Here is a 17176-nt window from a genome sequence, read left to right as displayed (position 1 = left end):
TCTATTTGAATTTGTTTCAATTTTTATACAATATTCATTGGCGGGAAATATATGGTGGGAAATAAAAACAATTCACTAGGTGGGAAACATATGGCGCAAAATTTTGAATTTTTAAAAACAATTGATTGGCGGTTTTGCTAATAAACCGCCTCTGGAAAAATTATTCCAAAGGCGGCAAATTTAGGTGAACAACCTGTGCTAAAAAAGCTACACTGGCGGCTGACTTAAACCAACCGCCAGTGAAAATGCTTTAACACTGGCGGATCGTTTACTTAAACCGCCAGTGTAAACACCATTATCACTTGCGGTTGTTTAGAGAAACCGCCAGTACAAAGTTATTTCTACTGGCGCATCTTAACTAACATTGTTGATTTGTACTAGCCTTTCACACTGGCGGTGGGTTCAGCCGCCAGTAGAAATGCCTCTGGAACTGCCACTGCTGAGCTCCAGTGTACTAGTGTCTGATGTGAATGCGTTGATGATAGTAGCAAAATCAATCTTAGTCCAACAATTGTCTTCGACTAGCAAACATAATCGTTTGAACTGATTTTATCATGGTGATGGCACTATTTGATTATTAATATAAGATGAAGCCGACCTTTCTTTTAGTTGATGGTGTTTCTTCTCTCTTTAGGACCTGTTTGGATGACGTAGCTTTAGAAAACTGTGGTGTCATAAAATTGTGGTTTTATAATCCGGATACATACAAAAACCATGGTTTCAAAAAAGAGATGTCAAGAGTGAAGTTTCTAAAACTCCAAAGACTACCTTTTTGCAGAACCATGGTTTTAGAAACTACAAAGCTTGTATCCAAAGACCCAACAGCTTTTGAAAACAAAATTGCTTTACAGAATGACCATTGTATTTATCTTGTACTCTAAAAATACTTTGCCTCCAATAAAAAGGGGCCCTTCTATCTTGTTCAACATGTTCTATTCTGCCGTGTATGACAAAAACATCATAATGGTGATTGTTGCCACTTGTTGTAGACTTGTTCAACATGTTCATCTTGTAGTAGCTTCCTAATATGCCAGTTGGAAGCCTGGTCGATCGGTGTGTGCATAAAAGCTTAGTGACCATCTGCCTGTCCATACATCTATCACTCGCTGCACCAAACATAGAAAATGTGTAATGAATTGTAGCATGAAAAATATGAAATGGTACTTTTTCTCTGTACATATACAATAGTATATGTTCATCAAATGCATTCTATACATTTATAGTGGTATAACACAAGTACCCACAACATAGGGAAATATATAGAGCCCAACGCCAGCGTGCTTCGCTAGGCATTGCTTGCCCTGAGATCTTTGTTGACTTGTAAGCAACCAACATCCTAGTCAGGGTGCATGTTTGCCTCTTTGCTAACTGATGATGGTCTGGTCCGATCCATATATATGGCTCAGGCTGATCAGATGGATTGCAACACCCAATCCAGTCCATATATATTTTCAACAATAATATGTGCCAAATCATTTGGTGGATTTATATTATATACTCCATAGATGATATGGTATAATCACATTCCGATCAAGGAGACATTGTCTATATATAGGGCTGGAAGGTGTCCGGAGTTGACCTTGCTAGCTACTTTACTTGTGAAGGACACCATACCTCTACCGCATGTTGAACGCTGCACCTTATCCTTGGTGTGCAGTGCAGCACACAGCTCAACCTCCTTGACCGTGAACTCCATCAAGATATAGTCAGTGCCCAAACGCTGAGCGCCACCCGCACTAAATGCAGTCAATCAAAAAGTACGTACTGATTACTGAACCTGACTTGCTTGCTTTAATTAGAAGCAATGAAGCAGTCGTCTGTCCATGTTCCATACACAAGCACCGACCATTGAAGCTCGAAGCTCGCGCACAACAAGCTCTCTCCGATGTAGCGGCAGCACGCACGATTATTGTCTTGCCCGCGCCATGCTTCATTACTAATTAGCAGTCAGTTTTTAGGTTGATCCTGACTACCGAGTTCATCCAAGAAGTACACCGACCTGAACCCAAAGTCACGACTATAAGAACAATATAACACTATCAATAAGAACAAATAAGATCCAAATAATTTTAAATAGAACACAAATTATATATGGATAGACTTTAAAACCAGCAAAAAATGGTTGAACTTGTCCGATTTCCATAGTTCAGTGGTAAAAAATATATGGTTTTTGAGTAGCATAGCTAAAACCAGCCTCTGTCCCTAGTTCAACGGTCAAAACTGAATTTCTTCCTTCTGTTTTTTTCTTACACTTTTTCAACCTCTATTGCTTTTAATTCATCTACGACATTACATCGTGTTTTAGATGGTTTGCCAAATGTGGAATGAGGGATGTGCATGCCTTTATGGTTCCTGTTCATACTACTTTGCTAGTTTGCCCATCAATGGCCATCACCTTGAAAGTACAATAGTAGGTATCTCGTCATTCACCATTCGTGTGCTGCGGTGGGTTGCATCTGGGGTTGCTCCTGTTTTTTTTTTTTTCTTCTTCTCCAGATTCTGCCATAACGCAAGAGATTCATTTAACAAACTACTTCAGTTTTAGTTATAGCAAGAATCAATTACTTTGATTTCCCATGAATGGAATAGAGAAGCGATGAGGCCTTGAGTTGAGGGAGGAAGAAGGCGTGATTGGAGCCAATTCTTGGCTGATTTTGGTCAGAAAAAAGCGTTCTAAAGTCTCCAAATTCCCTTCCCATCCCATTTACACATGAAAGAAGGTCGCGTCATCATGGTTCGCTCACAGCTTTTCTTCGTCACTGCTCCGCTTCTCGGCCTCCTCTGCCCACCCGCTCCTCGCCATGGTCCTTCTCCGCTCGACCTCTCCGGCCAACCGCTCCTCCCTGTGCCCATGGCCAGGGGCGAAGTTAGCCTCTAGCTAGTGGGTGCAAATGCAGCACCCAAAATTTGTTAAAACAATGGTTTTTTTCTTCTAAAATTTCACCATATATGCACCACCTATAGCACAAGTCTATGCACCCACCAGACAAGTGCCTCACCCTCAAATTTGCTCTAGCTTCGCCACTACTCATGGCTCCTCCTCCGTGCGCCGCCAAGATCCTCCCTGGGGTCCTCCCACTGGCGGAGCCAGGGGGGGCTGGCAGGGGCCATGGCCCCGCCCCCCCCCCCTGTTTCACAACAACAAAAAATAGTAGTATGACTTAATATTTTTTATTTATATTAAGAGGGAGATTATATAAAATTCTTGTCATATATACCTATTAATATCTTCTAGATAATATAATTATACAAAACACAACTAGATAATAAAATTATCACAATGAAAAAGACCGAGCCGGCCCCCCAAGTATAATTCCTGACGGCCGGCTCCCCCTGAGTATAAATCCTGGCTCCGTCACTGGGTCCTCCTCCACCACTCCATCAATCCGCCGTCATCTTCTCCCTCGACCCCACGCTGTTCTTGAGCAGGGAGGCCATGGTACGGTGCCTGAGATCCAGGTGAGTTCGACTGGGATCCAGTTGTGTAGAGCAGTTGCAGCCTGCAGGGGCATGGGCAGCAATGGCAGAGGCATGGGGAGGCACCCACACCTCCACCTCCAGTTCTTTCGTATCCTCAAGATTCTTATGAAAGCTAGCAGTGGTAAAAAGCCAGCTTTGATTCAAAGCATGGTTGACCGAAGTTGTCCTAAATAGGCCCAGAGTGAGCTCTGATTCCTGGCCACACAACACAACCAAGGAAGTCAATGGTAAGGATAACAAAAGGCAGTGCCTGTGAGATGTCTTCGCCTCTGCATATATAGCTCGATGTGGTATTTGGTGTGCATTCCAAGCCTTAGCCTCCTATGCAGCTATAGCATGGTGGATAAAGGCCAAGGCCATGTTTAGTTGCCCCAAATTTCAGAATTTGACACTATGCAAAAAGAAGATTCCCCATCACATCAAACTTGCGGTACATGCATGGAGTACTAAATGTTGATGAAATCAAAAACTAATTGCACAGTTTGGTTGTACTTTGCGAGACGAACGTTTTGAGCCTAATTAGTCAAAATTTAGACAATTATTACCATATAAAAACAAAACGACACTGTAGGTACAGTGTCGCTACAGTGTATACGGCGGCGCCGAATCGGCGGAACTAAACGAGGCCCAAGTAGGTTTACCCATGCGGGTACAAGTATGAGTAAATTCTTTACTGCATGCAAGTGTGGGTACTGTACGCAGGCAGAATTGTCTCATGGGTGCCGGTATGAGTGGTACTATCCAGCGGAGGATACATATTCATTGCCATCACTAGCTCATTCAGATGTCTTAAAACCCAAGGACTACACACACGCACAAGCTAGCCCATATAAGGATGTTTGATGCTGCGCCCTTGTTTCAACAAGAGGGTGTCTACTGCTGCATTGGATTTGAATCTATGAGATGTTTCTGTAGGACTGGAAGGCATTGGGAATTAGCCTCACTCGTTTTTTAATGCTATCACAATGATATCTTGCCAAGTCTCAACCAACTTCCCAAAGATATCCTCGTGGTTGGATATCAAAACTATGTACCACTGGCCTTTTTGTTTTCCTAAGCACCTTTTGGGTGCATCAACGGTCGAACTGCTAGTGGTGACTGGATCTATCAGAGCAAAGCAGTAAGGTGGAGCTGAGCTTCTAGCTGGCAGGCCCTGTCGGTAGTCACACCACCCGGCTAGCTGTTGCCTGTGGGTGACCAAATTCAATTCTTCGTCTGATTTTGGCTACCAAATCACACATTGTACAAAAACATCAAATGACGTGACGATCAGCTGCTTGAGGGCATTGGATTGGAGCTAAAATAAATTAATTCCTTGCTTCCACGATTGTAACACCCTAAAATTTGCCTCTTTTGAAAATAGGTTTAAAATGATTTATTTCCGAATTTTGTGCTCATGAAATATAGGAAAATAAATTTTTTCATTAAATTAAAATTCATCATAAGGTTTAGCAACCTGTTTGTGCATACATGTCCTTACATTTGATGTATTTGATTGAGTTGTTTTGATTGAAAATTTAAAATGGTTAAAATTGCTTTTTCAAATGAAATTAAAAAAATGCCTTTGAAGTAAAAGAAAAGAAAGAAAAGGGAATTAGAAAATAAAAGAATTTAAAAAGGTGTAAAATTTTATTTTTGGAAAACTTACCAAAATTTCTCATTTTTATTTGAGTAAAAATTACATTTGAAACTCTGTTTGAATTTTAGTTAGTTTTGAAAACAAAATGGAAAAAAAATGGAAAAGGAATTTTCTTCTCCGTCCTTGCTTTTGGCCTGTTGGCCAGCTCCTCTGCGCTGGCCCATTTTCCGCAGCCCGCTCTCCTTTGCTCCAGCCAGCCAGGCCGTAGGCCAGTCGTCGCGCTGGCCCAACCACCCGTCCCGTTTCTCCGTGTTCGTGGCCCAGCTTCGCTCCGGCCCAGTCGATGCCGCACTCGCGCCTGATCCTTCCGTGCCGGCCCAATCCACGCTGACGTTGCCGTTTCCCATCTCCTCTCTCTCTGCCAGACCGGGCCCAGCAGCTAGTCGTCTTCAACCTCTCGTCTACGCCTAGGACTCCATCGTCGTCGAGGAGTTCGATGCCACCACGTCTCTGCATTTGTGCCGTGCTTCCCAAGTTTCCCGGCCCCTTAAATAGGAGCGCTGTGCCGCCCGCATCCACCCGACGCACATCTGTTTCCCATCTTCGAGCTGCTGTTAGCCCTAGTTTTCGCCTGCGCTTGCCTTTTGGATCTCGCCGAGCTTGGAGTGCAGCCGTCGCAACCGTGCTCGTGGTTCTCGCAGCTGTCCACAACCTGTTGCCGAGCTCCACGTAGAGGTGAAGAAGTTGCCAGAGCCGTTTCCTTGTTCCTTCTCGTTCTCTGTCTTTAGCCATCGCAGCTGAACATTGCAGGAAGGTTCGCCGTCCGCTTCACCGAGCCCGATGCCCTCATCGTTCCATTCCCCGTCATCAAGGAGAGCCGTTGTCACCCACTGAGCCCCCTTCGTCGTCGAGTCTCTCATTGTCCTCATGGAGGGCCTAGGTGAGTTCTCCGTGCTTCCTCGTCTCTCCCCGTGCTTTATCAACGATGTCATCCAAGCTCCCGTCAATGGCGCCGCCACGGGCACCAGGTCAAGTTTGCTAAATGAGCACGCCAGCCCCTGCGTCCCACTTCCTAGCGCGCACGCACGCGCGCAAACACGCGACATCGCGCGAGCGTACCGAGCTAACAGAGCAGCCATGCGTGCTTGTTAGCTTGATGACGCCATCATCACGTCACGCATATATTATTGGCCGTTTTCTTTTAGAAAAACAAATCTTGAAATACAATAGAAATACGTATATGCTTACAATGATGCTGAGCCGTCCGATCTGAGATCCATGGCCCAGATTAAAACATACCCCTTCGCCGGTTTCTTTTGCAAAAGAGCCCCTCTGGTTTTCCGTTTTCAAACCCGCGGTCCAAAGTGTATTTTCAGTACGCGTTTTCTTCTTTGGAAAGCGTATTTTCGTCTGTTTAGATCCAAAATACATTTTTATTTATTTACAGATTTGCCACTGATTTTGTTTTAGCAATAACTTCTCCGTTTTAACTCCGATTTGATCCGTTCAAATTGCGTTAGGTTCATAATTTCATAATCTACATGTTCATACTACTGTTATGTAGGTTTTCAACTTTTAAAATTCGAGGTTAGATTTAATCTATTATTTTATTAAAGAAAATCTTGTTTCAATCATATCTTCTATGTTTGAATTCCGTTTTAGCCCATTCAAGTTGCGTTGGATTCATAACAACATAAACTACGCATTAGTAACATTGTTTACCATGTCACTATTTCTAGAATTTCATGGTTTAAACTCTAATTTGAATAATAATTATGCAACTAGATTTTATAAATAAAATATGATTTGTTTTACTTTAGTTTTATAATTCGAATCTAAAGTTAACTCAATTTTATTTATATAAGCTTTTATATAGTTAAAATAAATGAAGCCTATAGTTTTCGTTTTCACGTATAAAGTAAATCTTTCGGTAGATGTATCTTTTTCACCGTAGTTCCGATTAGAGTGCTTTTCGTGTCTGTGTGTTCGTAGCGAGACGTAGATTTGTTTTATAAACTTTTCATCTTGATTTTATGTTTGGTGTACTATTATAATTTAGATCTATTGTTTGCTTCGTGTATGATTGTGTGGATGCTTGTGTGGTGCTTTATGATTACGTCCAGTTGGTGAGAAATACATGGTGATCAAGAAGAAGAAGAAGAATAACGTTGAAGATTAAAGCTTACCGAAGGATCAGTGTTGTAAGGCAAGTATAGCATGGGATCTTCCTTGTTGTCCTATACACCTTTAATCATTTAATTCATACTGCATGTGTCTACCTTGACTGCCACTAAGAATTTCCTAGTACTTTGTTACCCTATATCTTGATACCTTTGGGTTATTGCATTGGGTAGTATGATGCTAGTGCTCAACTACAACCATGATCTTGTAACTTGACTAATGGTATATGCAATAAATATTAAAAGATGCTTTTTAGCAACATGGAACCAGGGGGCTAGAGCATTGGGCTGTTTCTATGGTGCTCTAGATTCCTCTCCCTAAGGACTTATCTGTAAGTGATCATCCGGGACTTACAGTACAGCTATGAGGGCTATATGGCTCTAGCTTTATCTAAGTATGAGGACCTTTTCTAGCTTGTTAGTGGTTACCTTTATTGGCGTAAGAATGGCTTGCCGAATCGGGTATAGTGCGGCCTCTGTCCCCATGTATATAGGCTGCGTGTCAATGTGCCATTGGGAAGGGGGGCTCTACATCTGTTTGCCGAGTGAATCTAATGGCCCTAACTTGTTAGACGAACCTTTGAAAGGCTTCATAGTGAACCCTGCCGACCTTCCTTGGAAGTGGGTCAAGAGATTAGCTACCTCGGGCGAAAGGGTAAATCACGACTCACAGTGAAAGTGTACAACCTCTGCAGAGTGTAAAACTGGTATATCAGTCGTGCTCACGGTCACGAGTGGCCTTGGAACATTTACGGAATAGATGATCACTAATGGTTAATGATTATGAACACTAATGATATGGATGATGAAGATGCTCACTAAAATATTACTGTTTATGCTATTCATTATTCATGTTTATCTGATCATGTATTTATGGGCTTGTGATAAACTTGATGCTACTCAATTACTAGAATCATGACTCATTAAAAGCTAATCGCAGTTAACCAGTGTCAGCCTTTTGAGCCTCATGAACCCCATGTTGTATTTGTTGAGTACGACATGTACTTACGCTTGCTTTATTTTTAATTATTTGGATAAAAATCCCGAATGGGTACCAGATTGCTAGAGTTTAGAGGAATTAGGCTTGTGATCAACTAGTTAGTTGTCCCTGTAGATTTGGAGTACTCGCCTGAAGATCGGAGTTGTCTTTTCGCTGTCTATACTCTGAGGTTATATTCTTTATACTAATACGTTATGTATTTAAGCATTGTCTATTGATATTACCCTCATTTGTAGCTATATGTGAGATTTGACTTCCTGGGCTCACATATGGTGTGTATCTGGTTTTGTTCTTAGCACCGGGTGCTACAACGATTACACAAGTGAACAAATTTTGTTGTCTAGTGGGTGTGCATTTAGTTGGGTGTTGCAACTTACAGACTAGGTATGTTTACCCATGCCGGTGCAGGTATGTGCCACTGTTCGCTTGGCTGATAAGCCATGGCTGAAAGTACCGTGGGTTGATTTTTTGTGAGAGAAAAATACTATTCGTTGGTTGAAAAAGTATGGCTTATAAGCCAAGCGAACAGGACGATGATTAAGTTCATTAGATGCATGCAAGTGCAGGTACTATACATGACAGGCATAATTGTGTCTCATGGGTGCAGATATGGGTGGTACTATCCGGAGGTTACGTATTCATTGCCACCACTAGCTCATTCAGATGTCTTAAAACCAGTTGGTCGACGTTTCCTACGGCACCCCTCAGTCCTGAGTTAATTCTCCCCCGGGGGTAAATTTCAGGCTCGAGGGTAAAAAAAATCCTCTCGTCTGTCCCACGCTAAAGTATAGGTCTGTGGTTGTCCCGTCTTTCGGGGATGCGGTGCCGCTGTATATGGGTGGGGCTAGGGTTCGAAGATTTTCTCGATCTACGTGAGAAGATCTTCTTCTTAATGAAATACCCAGTGGGATGTCGTCCCCCCGCGGATCGAGTTTTTTTTTAACCCAAGGACTACACACACAAGCTAGCCCCATATAAGGATGTTTGATGATGCACTCTTTTTTCAGCAATCAGTGCCTACTGATGCATTGGATTTGTATTTATGAGATGTTTGTGTAGGACTAGAAGGTATCAGGAATTGGCCTCACTCGTTTTTTAGTTCATCCACGACGATACCTTCTCAACTGTCAACCAACTTCTCAAGGATGTGCTCAATGGTGCGTATCAAAACTATGTAGCCCACTAAACCGCTAGCCTATTTGTTTGCTCAAGCACATTTTGGGTGCATTGAGGGTTGACCTCTTTTACTGTGAATTAGTTTGACTCAATGTCGTGTGGTGACAGTGCTCTTTCTCGAGTAATTTAAGATGGTGTGCCATTCTTCTCTTTTTTTATGGTCTTGTTTTCCATGAAAAAGGTTGCAATAACCCCTACCTATTGTAACTGTTTTTCTGTTGTTGCAATGAGAAGCGTGGCATTCAAAACCTAGTAGTGTCTCTTATTTTGAACTCCATAAAAAATAGTTTGGTTTTTAATTTCTATTCTCTAACAATTTCATCGTCGTATGATTTGCTCCAACATGTGTCTATTTTGGCCTGTCTAATTGGTGTGATAGCGACCTTCAAATCACATGAATTGTTGGCGTCATCCAATTCGTGTAATTCAGGCTATGCTATCACGGGAGTGAGCAAAGGAATTAAATCACATGATTTCTTGGCAGTTCCTGTTCTTTATTCGTGTGATTTTGGCCACCAGATCACACAAAGTGACCTAAAACCTCAAATGACCTGATGATGATGGGTCACTTGAGGGCCAGGATTGGAGCCAAAAATAAATTAATTCCTTGCATCCAAGATTACCCATATTAATTGCAAATTTTGTGGAAAGATAGTGGTTTACTTATATATCCAAGCTAGTAACAAGCTCCGCTATGATCGGGCACTTGCTAGTGGTGACTGGATGAATTGGAGCAAAGCAGCAAGGAGGAGGAGCTGGACTTATGGCTGACGGGACCTGCCGGCCGTCAGATATGGCGCACCACCCACCCCTGCTGCTGGTGTGGGGACGAACTGCTGGTGATCCCAAATTTAGCCCTTGTTTAGTTCCAGGAATTTGGATTTTGGGGCTACTGTAGCACGTTCGTTTTTATTTGGCAAATAATGTTCAAATATGGACTAATTAGGCTCAAAACGTTCGTCTCGCAATTTCCCACCAAACTGTGCAATTAGTTTTTCTTTTCGTCTACATTTAATGCTCCATACATGGGCCGCAAATATTTGATGTGACAGGTACTGTAGCAACTTTTTGAAAGTTGGGTGAAACTAAACAAGGGCTTACATGAGAAGGCAATACGCATATGCACATCCCAAATTTACATAAAAAAGGGGCGATCAAATAATACACATACTGTGCTCGATCTGCAGTAAACCACAATCATGCATCTTCTATACACTACTTTGTTGAACTCCAAGACAAATAATGTTATAGCGTTTATTTGTTCATAACCAACATCACATAACTGGACAAGGCACACGGATGCCCACCGTAACTTTTTCTCTTTCAGCATATGGTCGTTATTTATTATATTAACAACATTTTGGCAATGAAAAATGTACTCTAGCTACGTACAGTTTCTTCGCAGCAGCTCTTGAGACATCTTGGACTAGAGGTTTAATTTGTAGCAGGGATCATAGGAGAAGGTCAGACTTGGAGGAAGGTATTAGAACTTAAATGTGAATTGGCCCTGAATTAGGATTACTGGCCTAATACATGAACATACTAAAATTCAATTAATTAGCACCAGCCTCAATTAGTAGAAGATGTCCATAGGCCGCTGCAAACCCCTGCCCGCTTGATGCAGGGGAGCAGATGAGGAGATAAACCCCTGCTCTTGATCGAGAAGTCTTCTTCGTTCCTACTAGAACCTGAAATCAAAGAGTAGGTACAAAGCCAAACATGAAAACGTGAACACTGAATTAGTATCAGAATGGTCATTGCAAGATTGAGTTCAAACTATCGTTGTACAGATAATTAATTCTACCTTGTGCATCTATCTGTAAAGTAGTACAAAGGACCTTGACCTTTGCAGCTTGCTGATGGTTCATTAATTCGTTTTAACCAAGGTTTGCATATTCATCTTAGCGAACTATTCCTATTTGTCATAACCGTAATCGATGGAAAACTAAAGGAAAAAAACAACTATGAACACTGATATCTGAGTCAGCTCTCTCTTCCTCGGCCTCCTTGAGATACTGCTACTCGGCTGTTCCCCCTCTTCTTTCAGCATTATATATACTAGTCCATGACGCGCGCCAACGCGCACGCCGGCAAATCACCTGGTTAAGGCGCAGGTAAAAAATATGTTTAATCTTTGCATGAAAGCAATATTAGGAGTTTAATTTAGAGGACTGTTGGTCCAAACTAAAAGGTTGGGCTGATGAACATACCATGATGGATGATTTCTGCTCCAGCGCTGTAAGTACAAACACTGAAAATTAGCAGGAGGCAGTTCCTGTGCTTTCAATTTGGACTATGTAAACCACCAACCAACATAAACAGCAGAGGAGAAAATATACTAATTTAGACTGTCTTAGATTTATGAAGCTAGGTAAAAAGGCACGGGAATTACAGTAGCAAAGGAATGGCATGCTAAGCAATAGCTAAAATAAACCCCATCAAGTTTGCATTAGTTTAAAAAAAGAAAGCGTGAATGTGAAGCCGATAAAAAAGGCAAGATTGAGAATCAATAGAACCACGAAAGATGTACCTCATTAGGTGTGGTGTACACGACATCTTAGATGTCCAAATTTGTTAAAATAAACTAAAATGATAGATGTGTCGATTAACTGACCTCTATCTAATAGTATATACATCAACCTAAAAGTTGTATCCTGCTACGATCAACAATAGCCAGGAGACATCTTCTGGCTATTTAGTTTCCAACTATTAAAATGATATTGTCACCTTCGAAAAATGTTGCTACATGTAAGCAAATGGACGGTCCTTGCTTATAAAGAGGCTAGACAGGGTATCCCTTTTTTAGTTCGTCCCCGGTGGCTAGATCATCCCATAGGATAGGCAACCTAGAGCCATCATCCTCCTCCTCCTCTTCTTCTTCCTCCTTTTCTCCCGACGAACCTTGACGCCGCTTCCCTCGCTGCAGCTTCGCTCGCTGCTTCGACCGCCGTTTCTTCTCCTCGTCATCCTTCTTCTTCTTCCTTTGTTCATCTGCGGCACGGTTCACCGCTTTCATGGCCGCGTGCTCTGGCAGCAGCGCGACAGAGTCCCAAAAGACTAACCCCGCTGGCAGCTCGATGAAGCCTGTGTCTGGCCACATCATGGGATGCCCCAGGATAGGGAACATAGCGTTGGCCTCCCCTGTAGCCTCCTTCATGCATTGCGTGACCTCGCTATCGTGGAGCAACCCCTGGGCGAGCGTTGTCCCGATGAGTTGCGTGCCGGGTGTCACCCTGTACAGCAGGAGGACGCACGCCATCAGTGGCGCCACCCTCCTCACGTGATACCCTCTGATGACGCCAACCCCATGGAGGCCATGGGTCTTTAGGAATGCAATGGCCTCAAGGAGGTCACACATCCTCTTCTTCTCCTTGACGGGTGCCCCCCACGGCCATGACGATGGTACCTCTTCGACTAGGTAGGGTCGTTCTTCGGGTAGAACCAATGCGAGTGCCACCCCTTGTTGGATTCGAAGAGCTAGCAGGGCATGTACTCGGCCACCCGCTGCCCTCGGAGCTGGATGCCCGCACATCCCATCAGCACCAGGGTCTCTTGACCTCTCTCCTTCTTCTTGATTAAGGAGATGGAGAAGAAATATCTCCATAGCTCGAAGTGGGGCTCGATCCCTAGGTACCCCTCGCACATCGCGATGAAGGCCGTGATGTGCTGGATCCCATTAGGGTTCAAGTGCTGTAGCTCGATCTAATAGTGGTGCAGCAGACCTCAGAAGAATGGGTGGGGAGGAACCATGAGTTCGCGCTCGTGGAAGGGCGTGAAGGAGACGACATAGCCATCGAGCGGCGCCGGCGCATCCTCACGGCCGGGCACAAGCCACTCTACCGCATCGGTCCTCCCTCGGAGAAGACCATGCTTGACGAGGCCCTCCATGCATGCATGGGTAACATCAGAGCGGTACCATGAACCCATAGAAAATGGAGGCGGCTGTGGAGAAGAAAGGCGGCGGCGAAGAAGCAGAAGCTATAGATTTAGGGCTTCGGCGGTGGATTAGCAAGCATGGCAGATCCGAACGACGGCAGTGGAGAAACGGAGAAGGTAAGACTATGGTTTTAGTGTGCAGAAACGTGAAGGGGGAGGCCGCTATTTATAGGATGGAGCGGGGTGAGAAGGCAAACCATACGCCTAGGTTCACGCGCCCGCTGCACCGTGTCACATCAACTCCCTCTGAAGATTGTGCGCATGTTATCTCTGGCCGTGCCCTCGAAGGACATGCCGAATGACGGTTCACCCGCTCTATGGGCCAAGAACAGTCGTAGGTAAGGAGTGATATAGAGCTGAAAACACTCCTATGGCCCATTTAGGACCAGGAGTTCGAAGGCTAGCCCACCGACAGGTTCACAGCCGCTCTGGGGCACCCTTAGAGTGAGGGGTGGAAAAGGATGGGACCACTAGTGGCCAGTACCTGGACGCACAAGCGCCGCGGGCATCCTGGCTCACGTTCGAGTCTTGGTCGGTTCCCAGTTCATTGTTTTTCCTCAAAGAAAGGCAACGAGCCCTTGGGACCGGTCGAACGGACCCGAGAACTATATGGATTGGCCACTGAGAATCTGGAGTCGATCACTAGCTGACCCATGCTGGACCCTCGCAAATGAGAAGCCAGGGCCCCACTCGGACTAGCCCATTAACAGCTCAACGAGCACCATGTTTCATCCATCGAGGAAAAACGTGGCACGACTTAGCCCCTCTATTTTATCGAAAAAAATGCTTGAGGGATGACGATCACAAAGATAGGCCGACCCTCGACCAGACCCCTGCTACGCGCGGGGGCTCGAGGGAAGTTGGACTCATAAGGAGACCGAATGCGCGGTCGCAGTACTACGGCGGACCGATCGGATCCTAGAGGATCGAAATCAAGAAAAATCTTTTCGACCTCCTGAATCCTATGGTTACATGCCCCCAAGAAGACTGATCGCGACAAAAGGGAATTGCCATCCTACCAAGACATGCCGCGGGCCAAGAAAGAAGGCCAAGGCCCTTAGAGTCATCCCGTCCGGAAAAGTCTCCAAAGGAGTATTCTACTCCTCCGCAGGCTCGGGGGCTACTATCGGGTATCGATATTAGGGATATCCAAAGCAAGAAAGTTAGCACCCACGCTGACTTTTCCGAATGGCTCGAGACATATTAAAAGGTCTCGCCCGGCCCCAAGACCGTGGGCTCATTCTCGCTCGACCTCGAGGACGTGGGCTCCATCTCGCCTGACCCCTTGGGTGTAGGCTCCATCTCGCCCGACCCCAATAACACGAGTTCCGTCTCGCCTAAGGCCACGGGCTCCGTCTCGCCCGACCTCGAGGCCACGGGCTCCGTCTTGCCTGACCTCGAGGTCGTGGGCTCTATCTCGCCCGACCCCTTGGGTGTGGGCTCCGTCTCGCCCGACCCCAAGAATGCGGTTTCTATATCGCCCAAGGTCACGGGCTCCGTCTAGCCCGACCTTGAGGACGCGGGTTTCGTCTCGTCCGACGGGGACCCATGCCGCCACCAACCACTCCAGGTCCAAGCATATGGGCCTGGGTCCAAACTTTGACGCTAGGGAAGAGGCTGGCACGCCTCGATGTAACACGTGGTCATGATGGCCATACCTGGGGATTCACATCAAGAATAGTGTCGGGCGTGCCAGTGTTATTCAGCCTAATCCTCGTACAGACGCTGACAGGCGCGTCAGTTCACCACGACGTCAGCCGGGACGGAGTGGAACGCCATGAACAACAGATGACGCCTGCGCATAGTGCTAGTGATGAACAGGGCCACGACATGGAGCCATCCCTGTTAACATCTACAGGATCGACAGGACCCGCATGAAGGAAAAGAAGGACCCAACAACCCTAGAAGCCCTCTTCTCTCTCCTTCTTCTTCTTTTCCTCCTCTATAACCCACGTTTTCCACTCACATATAAAAGAGGAAGTAGAGCGCCCCATGAAGGGGGATCTGTACACAAGAGCATGACATGAGCACACGGCTGAGTGGCAAGCGAGCTCCCAGCACTCGTTCACTCCTTCCACCAGAGATTTGGGATTCTCTCCCTCTCTCGTCTATTTGTAACCCCTACTGCAAACCAAGTGTCGGTAATACGAGCAGCAGCGAACTGGACGTAGGGACGTTCTGCCCAAGCTAGTATAAACCCTTGTGTCCTCCGAGCACACCATCCAAGCCAGACGCGTAAATACAAATTTACTTGTCGATGGTCCAAAAACACCGACAATAGTAAAATAGATGAAACAAAAAAACAAAGTGGCTTTATAATTTGCTACAGAGGGGTACTTTTTTCCCAATTCAATCATTCATCGACGAAATGAAAGGAAGATGAGGCCATTTCTAGCGGACACTGACACTCACTCGCCCGTTCCGTCCCGTCATCCCGTTCCTATGTCGTCGTGTCGTGTCCCGTACTCCCGTGGACTTGGCTTCTCCCACTGCCGTCGTGGACCCACGTCGTCAGCCACGTCCGTCCATATCCACCCCGCCCGACCGCTTGCCGTCGCCGATGGGCAAGGAACCTGAGGCCTGTTTGCTGTAGCTTATAAGCTGCTTATAGTTTAAATAAGCTGAAATTAGCAGCCAAACACTATATTTTTCAGCAGCTTATTCTGACCACGCTTATTCCCACAGCTCCCATTTGTATTAAAAAGCAGAAGCTGGATCAAACCCGTTTATTTTAACCGCCGCTTTTATTCTCAGTCTGTTCGTTTCGGCTTATACAATCGTGGATTATAAGCTATAACAATATTTTCCTCTCACATCAAATTAGCCAGCAGTACTTCTGGTTTATTATCATGATCGTTTCAGCCGAAACGAACAGACTGTCTATTTGTATAGCTTACGTGGAAAGCGCTTCCAGAATAAGCTATACCCTACCCGGGCTTGCGTGCTGCCAGAGGGCAGAGACGGCATTTCGCCCCGCGAGATATTTTCAGTGGCCTACTGCACTGCACAGGCCGGCAATGCAGCGGCCGAACCGGGTCACGTCAGTCACACTGGGCCCCACGCACCCCTCGTCAGAGTCAGGACCACCTGCTCCGGGTCCAAACAAGCCGTCCCCAGGCGGGGCACGCCACGAATGAGCGTGTGCGCGTAGCGCAGCGGGCGGCCCGATCCCCCGCATATTCCATTGGGCGTCGACGTCACGGAAGCCGTGGGATGGGATCAGGACGGCCACGGAGGCCCCGTCCCTGGCTATAAGGGCGGCGCTGGGGAGAGCCTCGTCCTCTCCATGCTCTCTCAGAGGTGGGTTGGCTTCTCCTCCCCCTCCAGTTCGGGTTCGGGTTCGGGTTCGTGAGGTTCTCCGGGGTTCGGTTCAGGTTCGTGGGTGGGTGAGCGGGAAGAGATGGCGGCGTTGGACGTTGAGTACCGCTGCTTCGTCGGCGGCCTCGCCTAGGCCACGGACGACCACTCCCTCTAGACAGCCTTTAGCACCTACGGCGAGGTCCTCGAGTCCAAGGTCCTTTCCGTTCTAGATCCGACCACGTCCCCTCCAGATCTGGCCTGTTCGAGTGAAGGTTTTCCCTGACTGACCCACCCGGAGCTCTTTCCCCTGCTTGCAGATCATCCTGGATCGGGAGACACAAAGGTCTCGCCCAGCCCCAAGACCGCGGGCTCATTCTCGCCCGACCTCGAGGACGTGGGCTCCATCTCGCCTGACCCCTTGGGTGCAGGCTCCGTCTCGCTCGACCCCAATAACACGAGTTCCGTCTCGCCCAAGGCCGCGGGCTCCGTCTCGCCCGACCTCGAGGCCGCAGGCTCCGTCTTGCC

Source organism: Miscanthus floridulus, chromosome 14 (genome assembly GCF_019320115.1).
Source record: "Miscanthus floridulus cultivar M001 chromosome 14, ASM1932011v1, whole genome shotgun sequence".
NCBI classification, from domain to species: domain Eukaryota; kingdom Viridiplantae; phylum Streptophyta; class Magnoliopsida; order Poales; family Poaceae; genus Miscanthus; species Miscanthus floridulus.
This window is presented reverse-complemented; position numbering follows the sequence as displayed.